We start from the raw sequence: 19504 nt of genomic DNA, 5'->3' as shown, positions 1-19504 counted from the left end.
TAATAAAATCATCCAATAAGAATGCACCTGAGTTTAACAAGCTTGAGCATTTAAAGTGCCAGACAGCAACATTACTGCAGAGTGTATAATAAACATAACTTTATTTTATCTTGGTGTGGATGCTAAAATAGTTATTTTAGTTACTATTCTGGGTGTGAACAGCCTTAAATGATCTAATTTGGCCAAATTAACTGAATATCTGATGTGTCACATGACAAGTTAAACAGCACTTCCAGACTTGCTTTTAGACAGATGTGTTCAATTAAAATCAACATGGAAATAAAGGCAGACTGTGAGGTGTGGACAGATATCATGTACATTTAGAACGGGTTAAGACAGTGATAATTAATTACAGTGGACTCGATATAAACTTTAGGATATAAACGCTCTGACTACTTACAATGAGCACAGTCTGCATGAGAGCTGAGGCGATGGTCAATGACAGCAAGAGGAAAAGCTGGAGAGTACGCTTGTACAACATCATATCAATTTGCTGAAATTGTTTGAATTATTAATACTTTGACGTAGCACAGGGCTTGTACTGATGGGGTTGTGGTTACTATCATTTTATTTTTCTGAACTGTAATTCATAATCAGTCACACATATGTTTCTTCCTTTCTCTTGTTCTTCATGACATATTTTCACAGCTCAGGGGTATGTAAAAAAGTAAAAAAAAACAACATCAAATTCGGTGCAAAATGTAACTGCAGTAAATTTCTGTCTAGGTGCTCAGACCAACACATACGTACCTCTGGAAATGTTTGCCTTTGCAGCTTTTGGTCTTCTCCGTAAACACACAAGATGGTCAAATTCATCCCTCTACACAAACAAGAAGGGTTTGACGAGAGTTTGACAGGTTCTTTGGTCTTCCTTATTGGCTGAAATAAAAAATAAATAAAATGTTGTTGTTTTAATACATAGATGTTGAGAGTGTGTTAGAAATGATCTGTGAACAAAATATTTGAAAGGAAGGGCTATAAGGAAGGCTTTTAACACACAAAGTAAGGATACATTAATTAAAGTAAATCAGTTATAACTAAATGTCTTCAACATTACCTGTCAAGTCTTGAACCTTTGAAGGACTTCAGCTTCCCTGACAAATTCTTCAAGTTCAGCATTGAGCTTCGAGTCCAAGTTCCCTTTTAATACTATAGCAGCTTTCTGACAGAACTAATCCAAATCTGATTGTGAGCTGTGAAAATATGTAATGATGAACAAGAGAAAGGAAGAAACATGTGTGACTGAATTATGAATTACAGATCAGAAAAATAGGAAAGGAAAATGAGAGAGCGAGAGAGGGCTTCATAAAGAGCTGCTGGACACTGAATGTTGTTGTAGGAGCTGGAGATGTAAGTGATATGAAGAAACTGCAAAACAGAAAAGAAAGAAACACTGAATTACAATTACATTACAAAAAGTTATTAAAGGCATGGAATTGAGGTTAATGTGTTTTAACTATAAATACCACAATAAAACGGTTATCATGGTAAAAAAAAAAAAAAAAAGTGTTGTGGTAACTGGGCATTTCCAACCTGTCCTCCAACCAATACCCTTGTATAGGTCGTTTGTCCAAATCCCTGAAATACGATCCATCAGAGCGTATACTACAATTGCGCCCCTATCGGCAAAAGGTAGTTTTCATATTATTGTTGTTTACTCTTTTATTTGCACTCTGGTTTGCGTTTCGTGTAACTCAGTTGGTAGATTCTTGCGTTGTACCTTGATAAGTAATCATGCTATCATGGGTTCGATCCCAGGGAATGGACCTGCACGAAAATATGTATGATCAATGAATCATAATTTAGCATGATTTCTGTGAGGGTTAGGTTTAGGGGTGGGGTTAGGTGTGGTCATTCGAACCAATAAGTAACCTAGTAAAATATGTAGGAAATACTGTGAGATCGGTGTAAAAAGCCCACATGATGCATTTAAATAAACATGCATTTTGATTGGTAATGACATTATACGTAATTTCATGACAATAGACGCAACGTGATACTGTCATTATTTTTATGCCTGCTAGAGGGCACTTAACTTTAAAACGTAAATATAGGTATAGTCGTTTTTTGTCAGAGGACAGGATCGGCATTTCACATTAGTTGCGTTTGTCACACATTCGTTGACTGGTATTCGTTGACTGCATCAGATTTGTAAAGAAAACGTCAAACTGCACTTACTTTGACATTAATTGCAGACAATCAGAACAGTACCTTAAAAAAACAAACCATATAATAAAATAGTTTACATACCTGGACAACGACGCTCGGTAAAATGTTGTTCTATATTATAGATCAGTGGTTACTCCTCCTTTTCGTGAGTGGTAAAGATGATAACGACAGTCAAAGGTCATTTGATGACGACACACCCGACAAACGAGACTGTTGTAATAAGGCCGCTAGAGGGCGCTTGATTTGAAAACGTAATAATAGGTCTTAATACGCTGCTTGCACAAAGGGTTAGTTCGCCCAATTCGCAAAATTATGTCATTAATATATTACCCTCATGTTGTTCCAAACCCATAAGACCTCCGTTTATTTTTGGAACACAGTTTAAGATATTTTAGATTTAGTCCGAGAGCTCTCAGTCCCTCCATTGAAGCTGTGTGTACAGTATACTGTCCATGTCCAGAAAGGTAAGAAAAACATCATCAAAGTAGTCCATGTGACATCAGAGTGTCAGTTAGAATTTTTTGGAGCATCAAAAATACATTTCGGTCCAAAAATAGCAAAAACTACAACTTTATTCAGCATTGTCTTCTCTTCCGTGTCTGACAGTTCAAAACAAAGCAGTTTGTCATATCCGGTTCGCGAACGAATCATTCGATGTAACCGGATCTTTTTGAACCAGTTCACCAAATCGAACTGAATCGTTTTAAACGGTTCGTGTCTCCAATACACATTAATCCACAAATGACTCAAGCTGTAACTTTTTTAATGTGGCTGACACTTCAAACAAACCAATATCCCGGAGTAATTCATGTACTCAAACATTACACTGACTGAACTGCTGTGAAAAGAGAACTGAAGATGAACACCAAGCCAAAACTTTAAAAGTTTAAATCTAATGCTGCACAAAAACTAAAAATGCATCATAGCCAATGTTGCTTCTAATCTTTGACATGCCCAAGACTGTTATAAAAAGTAAAAAAAAAATCCAGCCACAATTACTTTTAGATTGAAAATAAGTCATTTTGTGTGTGTTTTTCCCCCAAATCAGTGACATCATTTATGAACTTGGCAATAAAGAGCTAAAATCTTGGATAAAAAAAAAAAAAAAATTGGTAGTTTTGATCAGGACTGAAGTTAATTAACAGATTTATGCAAATATATATATATGGATGGAATTGTGGGTGGGGTTAGTGCATGAACAGCTGTCTCTCCACCTTCAATACCACGACTTAGGTGCCCTTTGTGCAAGGCATCGAACCCCCAACTGCTCCCCGGGCGCCGCAGCATAAATGGCTGCCCACTGCTCCGGATGTGTGCTCACAGTGTGTGTGTGTGTGTGTTCACTGCTCTGTGTGTGTGCATTTCGGATGGGTTAAATGCAAAGCACAAATTCTGAGTATGGGTCACCATACTTGGCTGAATGTCACTTCACTCACTCTCTCACTCACTCACATATATATATATATATATATATATATATATATATATATATATATATATATATATATATATATATATATAAGACAGATATAATGGAAAAATATACACAGGTACAATAGCATAAACATAAACAAATAACATTGATGGTAATGATTTGAATCTATATATGCAGCCCACAATGCTTTCCATTTCAAGGCAAGTTTATTTATATAGCACATTTCGTACACAATGGTAATGCAAAGTGCTTTACATAAAAGAAAGTAAAATAATAATGAAGAAAAATAATAACAAGAATAAAACAAGCAATTTTAAAACTTTTACAATTATTTAAATAATGTACTTATTTAAAATGAATTAAAAAAAACGTTAGAAAATGATTTTACATAAAAAAAAAAAACAGTGAAAATATAGTGCAATCAGCTAAACAGTTTTTTTAATGGTTTTTAAATGATAGTATGCTGATTTAGTTACTGCTTTGACATGACTACTGAAACTAAGGTCTGTCTCCAGAATCACACCAAGTTTCCTGACTTGATTTTTAGTTGTTTGACCCCTAGAGTCAAGGTATCCATTCACCTTGAACACTTCATCTTTGTTTCCAAATGCAATGACTTCAGTTTTTCTTGTTTAACTATAGAAAGTTCTGGCACATCCAACTATTAATTTCATCAGTGCATTAGTGATGGCCGATTCGTGAACGAATCGTTCAATTTAACCGGTTCTTCTTAGTGAACCGGTTGAACCAGTTCACCAAATCGAACTGAATCGTTTGAAACGGTTCACGTCTCCAATAAGCATAAATCCACAAATTACTTGTTAACTTTTTTAACGTAACTGTCACTCCCTCTGAGTCAGAATAAACCAATATCCCGGGGTAATCCATTTACTCAAACAGTACACTGAATGAAATGCTGTGAAGACCGAACTGAAGATGAACACCGAGCCGAGCCAGATAATGAACAAACACGCCCACTGCTGGAGCAGTTCTCGTTCTCGAGTCAAGAACCGGTTGCTTCGGTTTTCGGATCACCAGTACACTCAACCGAGAATCGTTTCTGTCGGACGCGTCCGATTTGAGAACCGATGAGATGATTCTCGTTCTCGAGTCAAGAACCGGTTGCATCGGTTTTCGGATCACCAGTACACTCAACCGAGAATCGTTTCTGTCGGACGCGTCCGAATTGAGAACCGATGAACTGATGATATTGCGCATGCGTGTAATTTTGTAAGTATTTTGTTAAACATCGGAAAGTGTGATAAAATAACTATATTTTATTTTGATTTTTTTATTATATTTTTTTTATTAATGTTTCCAATCTGTATATTGTATATAATTTATAGGCCAAATGGGTTTTCAGGGAAGTTGGACAATAATTAAGACTCTAAAGACTCTTATGTTTAATAGGAATAAGGGATGATTTATGAGATATCTGTACTGTATTTATAGTTAATGATGAAATTCACAAATTGAGTTTGTAGTAAACAGAACATGAACACGAGTAGAGCAGCTGATGACACTGTGACTGAACTGCAGCACGTGCGGGTTAGAGCGATTCTCGTTCTCGAGTCAAGAACCGGTTGCATCGGTTTTCGGATCATCAGTACACTCAACCGAGAATCGTTTCTGTCGGACGCGTCCGAATTGAGAACCGATGAACTGATGATACTGCGCATGCGCGATTCAGCGTGAAGCCAACTGACTCACAGCATATCTGAACCGAAGGGATTCTTTTGGTGATTGATTCTGATTCTGTACTAGTAATGTTATGAGCGCGGGTATTTCGAGAGCTTGGATGAAGGGCAATCTGGCGAAACGTAAGTTCATTTAATAACAAATACATCGCAATGGATTATGTTTAGTAAGTGGATCATGGTTTCTGCGCTGATGACACCTAATTTATTTACTTTATATCTCCAAGACTTAAATCCTCATATGCACATTATTGCTGTTACTGTATTTAGGTGTTGTTGCAAAACTCAAATGTAAACTTTTCATGATTATGAGGTTTTAACTGACTAAAGTTATGATTACTGACTTTATATATTTGAATGTTTGATAGACGTGACGCCATTACGTCATCGCTAATGACGTCATTACGTCGAGCGTGAAAGAACCGATGAACCGGTTTTTTCAACCGGTTTATTGAATCGAACCGTCCGAAAGAACCGGTTCGCGGAAAAGAATCGAACTTCCCATCACTACAGTGCATTGGCAGAGGGAGTCAATGGGGCTGTAGTCAGTTGGAGATAAGGCTAGGTAAATCTGGGTATCAGCATAGCTGTGCAATTTGGTTCTTTCTCATTATTTGACTTAGTGGGAGCATATCCAGCCTAAACAAGAGCGGTGCAAGAATTGAGCCTTGTGGGACTCCACATGTCATGGACGTCCACTTAGACTTATGCTCTCCTAGATTCACATAATAGCCTCTCCCTTATAAGTATGACCTGAACCATTTGAGTACCATCCCAGAAAGCCCGACCCAGTTTTCCAGTCTCTCTAGTAGTATGTTATGATCGAAAGTGTCAAACGCAGCACTGAGATCTAGCAATACCAGCACCGATATTTTGCCAGAGTCACAATTTAAGCGAATATCATTTATTATCTTAATGAGTGCTGTCTCTGTGCTGTGATGCGGTCGAAAACCAGATTGAAAATAATCCAGGTATCCATTTGAGTTTAAGTATTTGTTCAGCTGATTAAAAACTACCTTTTCTATAATTTTGCCTATAAAAGGAAGATTAGATATTGGTCTAAAATTGCTCAAAATGGTGTTATCAAGATTGCTCTTTTTCAGAAGGGGCTTAACAACTGCAGTTTTTAAGGAGTTTGGAAATGTCCCAGAAAGAAGTGAGGTGTTCACGACTTCTAAGATCTGCTTCTAAGCAGTTAAGCACACTTTTGGAAAAAGATGTGGGAAGTGTGTCAAGACAGCAGCTTGTCAATTTTAGGTGCTGCACTATTTCTTCCAGAATTTTGCTATCAATTGCTTCAAAAATAGACATAGTATCTTTTTGATATTGTGGCCTAATCTGTCTGACCTCTGCATTACTTGACGATGTGCTAATCACCTTCCTGATATTGATGATCTTTTTAGAAAAGAAGGTAGCAAACTCATTGTATTTGCTGTCTGAGAGCATTTCACTGGGAATCTGACTTGGGTTGGTTTGTCAGTATCTCAAATGTGGCAAAAAGAGTACGAGTGTTATTTAAGTTACCGTTTATAAGGTTTGAGAAGAAAGTCTACACTGTTAAAAATCGCTGTAAAAAAACGGCCAAATTTCGACAGTAAAATACTGTTTTTCATTTAAACAGTGCATTCTGGGTAATATTCATCGTTTTCGAGAAGTAGCCTGCTGCTATATATCGTAAAATAACAACGTTCAAATTCGACACTCAGCGGCTGTGTTTCAAATCACACCCTACACCCTCATTCACTATTCCCTACATGAGTTTACTAATATAGTCCACCTGACAGAGAGAATGAACACTAATGAGTGAATTCAGACACTGATCAACAGCTGCTGTTAATGAGTAGAATCACTGAAGAAAAAAAAAACATAACAAGACAAACACATAAAATACAACTGACTTCAGCCACAGCCTTAGATGAAATCAACTGAAGATTTAAACGATCAACAAACAGCTTCACCAACTTCACACATTACTAACCAGACTGACTTTATTTCTGTCAGATCAGAGAACAGAGATCAAAAGATCTTATTGAGAATTAAAGAGATTTAGATGATAATGTTACTGTTTCGTTTAGCGTCACCATTGTGGAGATCAGTGTTTGCTTTAGTTGGGCTCCTGACCATTGACTTTTACACTTTACATTTTGTTTTATTGCTGTATTTGTATCTTTATGATGCATCTGTTAGAGCAGTATTAATTTTGATAGTCAAGTGATTATGGTTGTTTCTAACAGGCATGATCTACTAGACTGACTTAAAGTGTTGCTATAATAATCAAATATAATCTGGTGTTGAAATATTTGAGTCGATGACACTTCAATTTAGTAAGATTGAAAAGTAGTGAGATGACCAGTATTTATGGATTTAACGACTAGTTTTAGTTAAAAAGTATTTCGGGCAGCAGTCCCCACAACACTCAAAGAGAGAAATCAACAATCAGCATATGAATCTCAACAATGGTGACAATCAAAAGGTTCATGATGCAATGCATGCTGGGTACCAGCACAGGATAAAACTCATCCATGATTCCCAGCATGCATTGCGGCATGAATAAATTATGCCCCTGAATTGTTCACTTATTTTCTTGAATTCTTATGTGCTTATAATTTTGCATTTGTTTTAAGTTTTAGTAGCATGTGTTGTGATGTTCAGAACTGATCTGTTCATTTATTTTGTGGATTGTCACCATTGTTGTGATTCATACGCTGATTCTTGATATTTCTGTCTAAATTTCAGCAAAGGTTTTTTTTTTATTTATTATGAGTGACATTTTCTTAACAGTCTTTCATAACTTAAGGCTCAGCAGTGTTCCTTCTCAATCTATAAACAACAATATCAGATTTTTTTTCTTCTGTGTACTTTTGTTTTGCTATAACAGGTTCCAAAGGCGCATTGTTACAGCATGAAAAAAAAAAAAAAACTTAGTTGTTGAAAAGTCACGTTCAAGAGCCCAACTAAAGTAAACACTGATCTCCATCATGGTAGTGAAAAAAACACCTAAACCTATTTAACTCTCCATAAGTTCTTCTGTAGACATCTGACAGAAATAAAGTCAGTCTGGTTAGTAATGTGAATCTGGTGAAGCTGTTTTAGTAGTTGTTTAATCAGATCTTGAGAGATTTGATGTATTCTTTTATTCAGTTGATTTCATCTAAGGCTGTGGCTGAAGTCATTTGTAGTTCTTGTGTTTCTCTTTCCTTCAGTGATTCTGCAGGTGTTTATCACTAATGCTCAATCATCAATTAATCACCGAATTATCTCATTAACTTCACTGATTCAGTGTTACTCAAACACTCTGTAGTGTGCACACATTATAAGTGTTCATTTAAAACTGAGGATTTTCTTGTGGGGTTTAAAGGGTTAAAGATTTAAGATGAAGAAAAAACAGAATGAAACATAATTTAACAGTAATAAACTGTAATTAATTTACAGGAAACAAACTGTAGAAAAACAGTTATTTACTGGCACCCCTGCTGCCAGTAAATAACTGTTTTTCTACTGTTTCTTGCCGTAAATTAATGGTTGCCAGCAAAAAAAAAGTGTTTTTCTACAGTTTTTTGCCGTCAAGTCAAGGAAAAAACAGTAATATACTGTAAAATGTAAACGTCAGATTTACCAAATGAAAAATAAGTTAATTTAACTAAAATATTTGTGAACATCCATAGAAAAAAAATTAGGCAAAGTCATACACTGATAATGAGAGTAAATACTGAACTTGACTGTATTAATGTGTGTTTGCACAAGAGAGATCGTTTAGTTTAATGTAGTTTTGTTGTTCACCATTGTGCTGTAGAGTAGAGCCGGTGCTTCAGTCAATGATGAGCCACAAATTCTGATTTTCTGCTGCTTTATATAAAGGCAGTAAATGTGGAGTCGCTGATACAGTGGTGATCTCTGTGTTAAGTACTTCAGCACATACATGTGTAATACAGCTGACAATGAGCTGCAGTGATTTGAGTAAAAGTCATGTATTTGGTTACTTTATTACTGCACATTAAGTGTAAGAAATATTCCTTCTCAGTGGACTCAAATGAAATAAGTTCATAGTACTAACATCGTAGGAATGCTAGTTTAAAAACTCGAACTGTTTGAAGCAGTGGGAGTGGAGTTAATTTCCATGGTAGAATTTACGGTAAAATACTGTTAAAAAATAAGAGTGGTAAATTAATGGTTAAGAGCTGTAAATTAACAGTACTTTACTGGCACCCCTGCTGCCAGAAAATTACTGTTATTTAACGGCAAAATTTTTTACAGTGTATATAGTGCTTTAAACAAAATACATTGCGTCAAAGCAACTGAACAACATTCATTAGGAAAACAGTGTGTCAATAATGCAAAATGATAGTTAAAGGCAGTTCATCATTGAATTCAGTTATGTCATCTTTGTTCAGTTTAAATAGTGTCTGTGCATTTATTTGCAATCAAGTCAATGATATCGCTGTAGATGAAGTGACCCCAACTAAGCAAGCCAGAGGCGACAGCAGCAAGGAACCGAAACTCCATCGGTGACAGAATGAAGAAAAAAAACCTTGGGAGAAACCAGGCTCAGTTGTGGGGCCAGTTCTCCTCTGACCAGACGAAACCAGTAGTTCAATTCCAGGCTGCAGCAAAGTCAGATTGTGCAGAAGAATCATTTGTTTCCTGTGGTCTTGTCCTAGTGGTCCTCTGACACAAGGTCTTTACAGGGGATCTGTATCTGTGGCTCTAGTTGTCCTGGTCTCCGCTGTCTTTCAGGGATGTAGAGGTCCTTTCTAGGTGCTGATACACCATCTGGTCTGGATACGTACTGGATCTGGGTGACTGCAGTGATCCTCTGATCTGGATACAGACTGGATCTGGTGGCTACAGTGACCTCGGAATAAGAGAGAAACAGACAAATATTAGAAATGGATGCCATTCTTCGTATGATGTAGCAAGTACATAGGGTGTTATGGGAATTGTTTCCGGTTCTGGTTTACCTAATTAATGCAGCCTAAAAATCCTTTAACGGATTTGGATATTAAAAGCATATCAGTGTGTTATGTGTAAGCCAGGTTAAAAAGATGGGTCTTTAATCTAGATTTAAACTGCAAGAGTGTGTCTGCCTCCCGAACAATGTTAGGTAGGTTGTTCCAGAGTTTAGGCGCCAAAAAGGAAAAGGATGGAAATGGCTCTGGTTGGATGGAGGAAGAGGGTTTCCTTGTCTTCCTCCAACACTTTGTTAAGCATACAAAGGTCAGTATTGAAAGGAAGGCGCTACTGTTGTTGGACAACCATAGCACTCATCTTTCAGTGAGGGCAATCACATATGCAAAAGAAAATGGAATAGTTCTACTGTCTTTACCACCCAACTGTTCCCATAAGCTACAGTCCCTTTATCGTAGTGTCTATGGTCCATTCAAGAAGAGGATCAACACAGCCAGTGATGCATGGATGACAATGAATCCTGGAAAAACCATGTCAATATATGACATCCCAGGCCTGGTCAGGACCGCATTCCCTAATGCTGCAACCCAAGACAACATACAAGATGGTTTTAGATGTACAGGCATATGGCCTTTCAATCCAGACATTTTCCGAGAGTGCGACTATGCACCATCACACGAGACAGATGGCAGAAAAAATTAGGAACACTGGAAAAAGGGCAAAAAAGAGATTGGTGTCTGAGAAGGGACAAAATAAGAAAACCGAGAAAACCAGCAAAAAGCCCAAGTCCAAAGACCAAGAGTGTTCTGATTCATCTGATGATGAGAATTTCTGGATTATGTGCATGGAACATTTTGGAAACTCTAGGTCAAAAGACGTTTGGATCAAGTGTGTTTCTTGTCAGTTGTGGGTCCACGAAGCCTGCACCCCGGCGGCAGCCATCTACATTTGTCACAACTGTGGTGTGACTGAACCCTTATGAGATACATACTATACAATCACTCACACTGACACACACAGCAATTTGTTATAGTGTTAAATTTAAAGTTCCAACACACACACACAGAATGTTAGTGTTAACTTTAAAGTTCCAAAACAAATATACTATACTATACAGACACACACACACACATACACACACACAAACACACACACACACACACACACACACACACACACACTGACATACACACACAGAAATGTGTTATGGTTTTAAGTTTAAAGTTCCAAAGGAAATACACTAAACACACACTCACTCAGATTTGATACAGTGTTAGGATGAAAGTTTTATCAAACTACAACACACACAGCAATTTTGTATAGTCTTGAGCTTTTAAGTTCTAGGATGTGTTTGTTAACATTGTTCTTTTTTGTTCTTCAATAAAGTTACTGCATTTGGAAAGTGTGGATGTTGTTTCACCAAATTACCTTTTATTGTTACATCTATCCCCAGCTAGTGTTACAACTAACCCCAGTGGGTTGTAACAATGGAACTCTTTGTATTTGACATTAACTCACATAATCAGTGATTGTGAGGTACACGTTCAAATCAGTTTTATTCATAGTAGACTAATGTGGCTACAATGTATCAAAGTTTGAGAGGTCTAGCATGACCAACCACTACTGACCCTCAAAGTGAAGAGAAGCCATATACGTGTGATCAATGTGAAATGTTTTACAAGAGAGATAATCCACACTGGTGAGAAACCTTACACGTGTGATCAGTGCGGGACGAGTTTTTCATATGAAACCACTTTTAAAAGCCACCTGCGTTCTCATTATGGAGAAAAAAAAAACATTTAACTGTGACAGGTGTGGCAAAAATAATAATAATAATAATAATAATAATAATAATAATAATAATAATAATAATGCGCATTTTGAAAGTCCACTTGAATGTTCATACAAAGCAGAAGCCTGACATACGCTTTGACAAATGTGTTTTAGCGATTGCGAAACACTGTAATTATTTTGTTTAGTGTCTGTTTCTGCAGGTTAGCTACACTACTCCAGGAGATGGCGACAAGTGACTGTGTTTTGCCTTGAAACTGAATCACCAGTGTAGTCTGATTCCCGAAGAATGGTTTTATGAGTCGGTTCGTTTTGGTGAATCGAAAACTAACAGGTAAACCACAGTCTATGGCCGTGTAGTCTGACTCCCGAACGAATGGCTTGATGAGTCGATTCTTTATAGTGAATCATAGATATCACAGATTTTTTTTTGCTGACTGGTTGTTATGGCAAAGAAAGGGGTAGGTAATAAGGTAAAAATATATATAATTGTGAAATATAAATAGCTTATATTGATTATTAACTCTTAAATGAGCTATAAAAAAATGAGAGGCTCAAAACTCCAATAAAAAGTTTTTGTAATTGACACACATGCACACAACAGATGAAAATGTTCAAAGGGCCACTTTTTTTTTTCAGTTTATTTTCGGCTTATTCAGTTTATTGCATTTCATAACCATTAATTACTTTTGCAATAAAATAACAAATAAATCTATTTTTAAGGAAATCTGTCATTTTAAACTGTTGTTTATGTTTCAAAATAAATGTAAATACAATTTAGGATTTCTTCAAATGAAAAACAAACAGATAAATGTAAAGCTTCATTTAATTTCATTCGCTTAAAAAACTCTCTTCATGCATAGTTTTTGATGGCAAGCTGTAATAAATATAATTAGCAAACTGAAATTAATCAATAATGTAATTATTCACCATTAATTATCAGCAATGTGAAACAAAAAATATATACATTTATGGGGGCAACCAGTGTTAAGGTTGTTTTTTTTTATCATTGTAGTTGAATGAGGTAATATATATATATATATATATATATATATATATATATATATATATATATATATATATATAAAGTGAATTTTATAGGCAAATTTTTGAATGCTAACTGGAGAATTTTTTCCCACGTTCAAATTTGCATAACTATCTTCAGCTTGACTCTTATGAAAAGCTTTAGCAGCAGGTCTAGGCATATTTAGTTTAACGAATAAATTTGAGTGAAGTGCCAACAGTTTAACTGTTTAATAATCATGTCAGGCATGTTAAAACAGCACAACTCTCTCAGTCTTCACAAGAAATTTAGACACCTCATTACCACACAGATTTACATTATGCCATAAGCAACAAAGGTCCAGCAGCAGCAGACGTCAGCACGCTCAGAGCCGAGTCTGTGGGCCGTATGCTACATGATAGAGAAAGACAATTAATAATAAGAGAAAATGTCAAAAAAAATAAATAAATAAATAAGCCGAATTGACCTTGTCACATTTTACAGATTTTGCATGCATTTGAAGGTGTTGCAGTCTTGCGTGTCACATTCAGGGGTGGTTCTAAGATCTCATCCTGAGGGGGGCTTAGCCCTCAGAGAGACCATTATACAAATTACTTAATAAACCTAACAGTGCTTGTGAAACAAGTGCTCAGAAATGTCTTAATAGTGTAAAGTAAATTCTATTATGTTAGCAGTTTCAATTGAAAACCATACCCCGACATAATGAGAATATCATTAATGTCAATATCCTTGGCTTCTAGCTGACGCCAACGTTTCTCAGTGAAATCAATAGGGTTCCCTTAAAAAATAATGCTGATAGTATTCCCAGTGTCTCAAAATATGACACCAATGGATCCTGACCAAACATCCTTAAGCAAGCATTCACATGCTTATTTTAATCAGAACTTGTATTCATTTTTAATAGGTTTTGCCTCATTTCATTTTTCCCCCTGCAGCTTTCCTTGTGGTCTTGTCTTGTTCATTGTGAGTATTATGTTTGTTCCTGCCCTCCCTGTATTCTGAGTTTGATGCTGGCAGCGAGACTTGCATATCTCTCTGATATACTCTTGCGCCAAGCCTCTGGTTCTGTAGAACAGTCCTTTTGAAACACCACCACTGCTCAACCTGCGTCTCTCACAAATCTGTGAAAGTACCTCCGCATAAGCAGGTCTAGACAAGTGGAGCTGGGGAGGAGGAGGGAATGTCTCAGACTGCGCTGCTGGATGTTATCGCTGTAATAGATTAGTGTCTGCTTATTTGTGATTGGTGTAATTGAACAATGGAAGGCATTTAGACATTTGTTACATAAATATGAGCAACACTGAAAAATAAAAATAAAAACACTGTAATACTCACCTGTAGGTGACGCTGTAAGGTCAGTTATGTATGACATATTTGTGATTTCAGGGGTCAGTGTTTATTTTTTATACTTTCATGACTTCATAATTTAAAAGCGTATAACTTTGTATGTGTGCTAACTTCAGAATGTTGTTGGTATTGTGTTTTATTTTCATTGTACTCCCAGTTTGACTAAACTGAATGTCATTTGACCCCTCCTGATTAACTTAACCTGGAAGTGTTAGCACAAACTGATTGATAAGCCGTGAATTCAGATACATGTTAGTGCTCCTGACCATTCTACAGCTGGTTACCGGGCAAAAACGGTAAAAGTGTTAATGTTTTGTATATTCCTTTATTTGTCTTAGATGTCATTTATGATGTTGTGAGTACAAATATGTTTTCTTTGTTTCAGTTTATGTTTAGTATTTACAGTGTTCCATATATATATATTTATTTATATATAAAGTGTATGGACACCAGTATTTCTGTTTAATGACCAGTGAGTAGTAACACAACACAAACATTAACATTGAATGTCTGGTTTGTCTTCTTATTTCCAATAATTGTGATTAGTTTATAAAGTTCTGAGTCTGGTGTTTATGTTGGTAAGTGTAAGTCTGATCCAGCTCTATGAATCTCCCTTCAGCACTATTAAATAATGAGCTTTGACTGGCCTTTATGGGAGCACCTTGATCTCCAAGCATCCAGAATTTGCCAGTTAATGGAAAAACAAAAACAAAATATACCAAATATGCGATTTACAAAAACACATCTTCCATAAGAAGCACTTTATTAACAACTTTCTTGATCATACAAACTAAATACCTACATCATTCACTCTTCAAAAGTCTTGTTAACTCTATTTGGGCAAGGTGCAAGTTTCTGATCATATATAAAGCCAAAATACCAACTCTGATGATGCAGTTTAATTATTGAAAAAAAAAAAAAAAAAAACTTTTTTATTTTTTTTTAGTGCTTAGTGGTATGCTGTGTGATACTTATTTAAACTATGTCATGGCAGAAAAAAGATTAAGAAACACTGCATTATAAAATGTCACATCCACCACAGCAGAGACGACCAATCGGATCACAGCTCCTTTTGACTCCATTTGTCACAGTCTGTAGAAAGAAGAAGGCACTTCTTTAAACTAATTAATTGTTCTTGGTTGGAACAACAGCTACGCTAATTATGTCTCTATTTGTTTCTCTGTTTTACATCCCGTGGTAAGTATACAAATAAACTTGAAATGAAACCTGAATTGAATTTGTCACATTTCTTCTTGACCACATTATCTACATGGTTTGTTAGACATACAGGCTAATCAATAATATATGAATAATAAACCACAGCTTTGATGAGCGCACTTCATCTTTATGATTATCAGATGGCAGTAAAGTGAACACTAACTGCTTTATTAAACACAACATATTAAAACCTTAATTAGAGCTCAGTTCATTCCTAATAACAACAAAATCAAACAATAACATCACAGATGTGAGAAGTGTCATGTTTAGTCACGAGGAAGTGCTCCAGGATCCTCATCTGCTTTAAAAGACTAAAACAAGACTCTGATCCTGTTTTTTTCAGACTAGAGTTTTAGTCTGTAAAACACAGGACCAACTTTTGAAAACGTCTGAATGAATTTGAACATTTCAGTTAAATTATTAGGTGTTTTCCCTTGGACCACAGGAAACGGTGTTCTGATTGGTTGTCTGTACTCTGGTGGGCGTGGCTACAGTGTTGTGAGGTCAACGAAAGGCCGTTACTGAAGAATCAGACATTCTGACGTCAGAACACTAGGAGGAGATGATGAGGCGCTTTAACAAGCCTCAGATGATTTGTGTAAAGCAAATAAAACTTAGTCAAATAAATGAGCTCTTTTTCATATTGGCTTCATCCACCCTAAAAGATGATTTGAGAGCACAGTACGTTATTGAACACATATATTTGAAAAAAAAAAAAAAAAACACATCTTAATTCAGTTTGCTATAGTCTTAACTGCCTACAAAGAAATTTTTATAATACAGTTGATTCTGTGATCGTAATTCGTAATTCCTGCAGATTTTGGGTTTGAATGCATCCCGTGATGTCATTGCAACGCACTTTCAGTCAAAGAAAGGTTGTTTCTCAGTTCTAAAAATGGAATGAAAAGCCTGATGTGGAAACCAGGAAAAACATTGTTCAATAAACACAAATCACCATCATTCACCATGGATTAAACAGTAAAACTACAGGAACAACTTGTGGCAGAAATGGTTTAATGTTTTCAGGTGATTTTAAATGCTTCACACAACTCTCAGGGTAACCTTATTCTTGCTCTGTATTCCTTCAGTGAAAGGTTAATGGGTGATATAATTTAGTGAGACATTTTGGGTGAAGGTTACATGAACTGACTTGAGAAAATGCAGCCATCTTACTGTTGATTTATTCACAGTCCGTGGTTCTCTAATATTTTTTAGCTCATCCATCTGCTTCTGCACAATGATTCTCCACATCTAAATTTTATAAACACAAGACCATCTTTCAGTGTGAGAAACACTGGCTCCAATCACAAAATATTTACTAAGCAGGGCCTTCGCAAGTGGGGTGAAAGGTGGTGACGGATTATAGAGGCCCACGGCCTAACCCTAACCCTAACCCGGCGATCTCAACCATCTGGCTGAGGCTAGCCTTAAAAGACGATCAGGCCATTGACAGGCCACTGCTGCGTGTCGTCACGAAAGCTTATAATTTTCATGTTTTTTTAAGCCTGACCACTTTCCAATTTAAACATTCAAAAGAGTTTAAACCAATCTCAACTCGCGCGCTGTGTTCGGTGCACACGCATCTCACAGTCTCAGACCCGCGTCTCACAGACAGCAACACTAAACCGAGCTCTCCTTTGCGAAGTTCTCCTCGAACTTCCTCCTGCACCTGAACGATCAAACACAAATCGCAGTTTAAACAAACAGAAAAGATGTGAAAAAAGCCCATTTCAGCACCGCTCTGTTCTGGTGTTCAGGGCTCATGCAGAGAGAGGCGTTTCAAAACTTTTTTAACACAGAATTTGCCTCTTTTTGCTCTTGTACCGACAAAAACTTTATAACTGACAAAATAGCCCAAAATACCCGTTTTGGAAAATATGTTCGCAAAAAACTGTCGGTTATGTCTATGTAATTTTTATGTATTTTTTATCAATCTTTTTTTATAGTAGGTGCAGGACACTATAATGAATTCAGGTAAGTGAGTATAGCAAAATAAAGCGAGCTGTGACATATTATACCCCAAAATCTTCATACATCGGACTACTAGTGAAATTGATAGAAAAAAAAAAAAAAATGGGACCAAAAATTATTCAGACACTTTGGCCTCACCATGTTTTGCTTACGTGTTTGTTTTTTTCCTGAATTGCTAATGCAACCTTTTCACATCACAGACTAAACAAAATTAAGCATTGCTTGGTAATTGTTCAACAAAGTATTGATAGTTGTGCAAATATTGTACTAACAGTTGTCTGAAGTTTTGGATGATTGTAATCCATTACATATTTTTCTATCAAAGTCATCTGACATTATCAAGATGAATTTGTTCTGACAGTTCAACCAAGCGTTCTTGTGATATTTTATTACCCTTAACTAGAGCAAATAAACTGTGATAATGTAAGAAATGTTGAAGGTGTCTGAATACATTTTGGTTTGACAGTTAATTTAATTTTTACAGTGAAGACTATGCAGTGCTATTTTATATTTAAGTATTTGTTTTATGTTCCTGTACACCTACAAACAAGAAACAACTTAAACATTGTGCAATTAGCACAAATAAATAAATAGAATGAACATATAAATTAAACAATTTCAAACAGGGCCCACTGGTACAGCCTGCACCGGGGCCCTGCAAACCCCAGCTACGGCCCTGTTACTAAGTCATGTTAAATAACATTGCATGGTAGTTTGACACATTAAAGAAAATGCATAAAAATATAAAACAAAACATGTATTCATGTTTATTTGCTAGGGGGCGCTCCAGGATCGTCATCTGCTGCATAAGACTTGCAGTCTGAAAGACAAAAACAAGACACACTCTTATCCCGACTTGTTCAAACCAATGTATGAGTTTGTGAAAGAAAGCTCTAGTCTATAGAACTACTAACAGCTATTTTAAAAGAGTTCGAACAGTTCTGTTACAGTATTGGGGTGTTTTTACAGTATGGGAAGTCGTGGCCTAGTGGTTAGAGAGTATGACTCCTAGGTGGGTTCGAGTCTCGGGCCGGCAATACCATGACTGAGGTGCTCTTCTGCAAGGCACTGAACATCCAACTGCTCCCCGGGCACCGCAGCATAAATAATACCCACTGCTCCGTGTGTGCTTGCATGTGTGCATGTGTGCATGTGTGCATGTGCGTGTGTGTGTGTGTGTGTGTGTGTGTGTGCGCGCGGGTGTGCAGGCCTGCACACTTTGTATGGGTTAAATACAGAGCATGAATTCTGAGTATGGGTCACCATACTTGGCTGTATGTCACGTCCCTTTTTTACCCACTTTTGCCCTCAGACCACAGGAAACTGTATTCTGATTGGTTGTCTCTGCTCTGGTGGGCGTGGCTACACTTGTGAGGTCAACATTAGACCCTTAATCATTAATCATACATTCTGACACCAGGACACTAGGGGGCAATGCTGACGCAGGAAAAAAATAAAATAAATAAAAACATTTGTAAAAATAATTTTAGCTTTTTTTGTATATTGGTCCATAGCCACTCTAAACGATTATCTGAGAGTACATTCTGATGCACCTTTGAGGTAAACTTAAAAATATACTTCAACTGAATTTTATTAAATATACTTCAAATAAAGTTCAAGTATTTTTGATGTATACTTGCAGTAAATATGCTAATATTAGTGTAGGCTACTAGTGTACTAATGTACCAAAGTGACCAGAGAGAAAGATCAGGTTAGATCTTCACACTTCTCTAAAGGCTGCAAATAACTGTAAAGACAGTTCGTGTGAGCTCAGGGCGTTTCTGCGAAAATAAACCGTTAAACTTCCTGCTGAACGCTTGGGTTTCCTGTGAGACAAACAGCTGAAGATAGTTCTGATAATTTGACTGTAAGAAAAGGGAACAGAGATGGTAGAAACACTGCGGCCATTGAAAACTTTTTCTTTCAAATTCTAAATAATTTTGGCTA

The sequence above is a fragment of the Carassius auratus genome, unplaced genomic scaffold (genome assembly GCF_003368295.1).
Source record: "Carassius auratus strain Wakin unplaced genomic scaffold, ASM336829v1 scaf_tig00216070, whole genome shotgun sequence".
In the NCBI taxonomy this organism is placed as follows: Eukaryota; Metazoa; Chordata; class Actinopteri; order Cypriniformes; family Cyprinidae; genus Carassius; species Carassius auratus.
Note: the sequence above shows the minus strand (reverse complement) of the source record.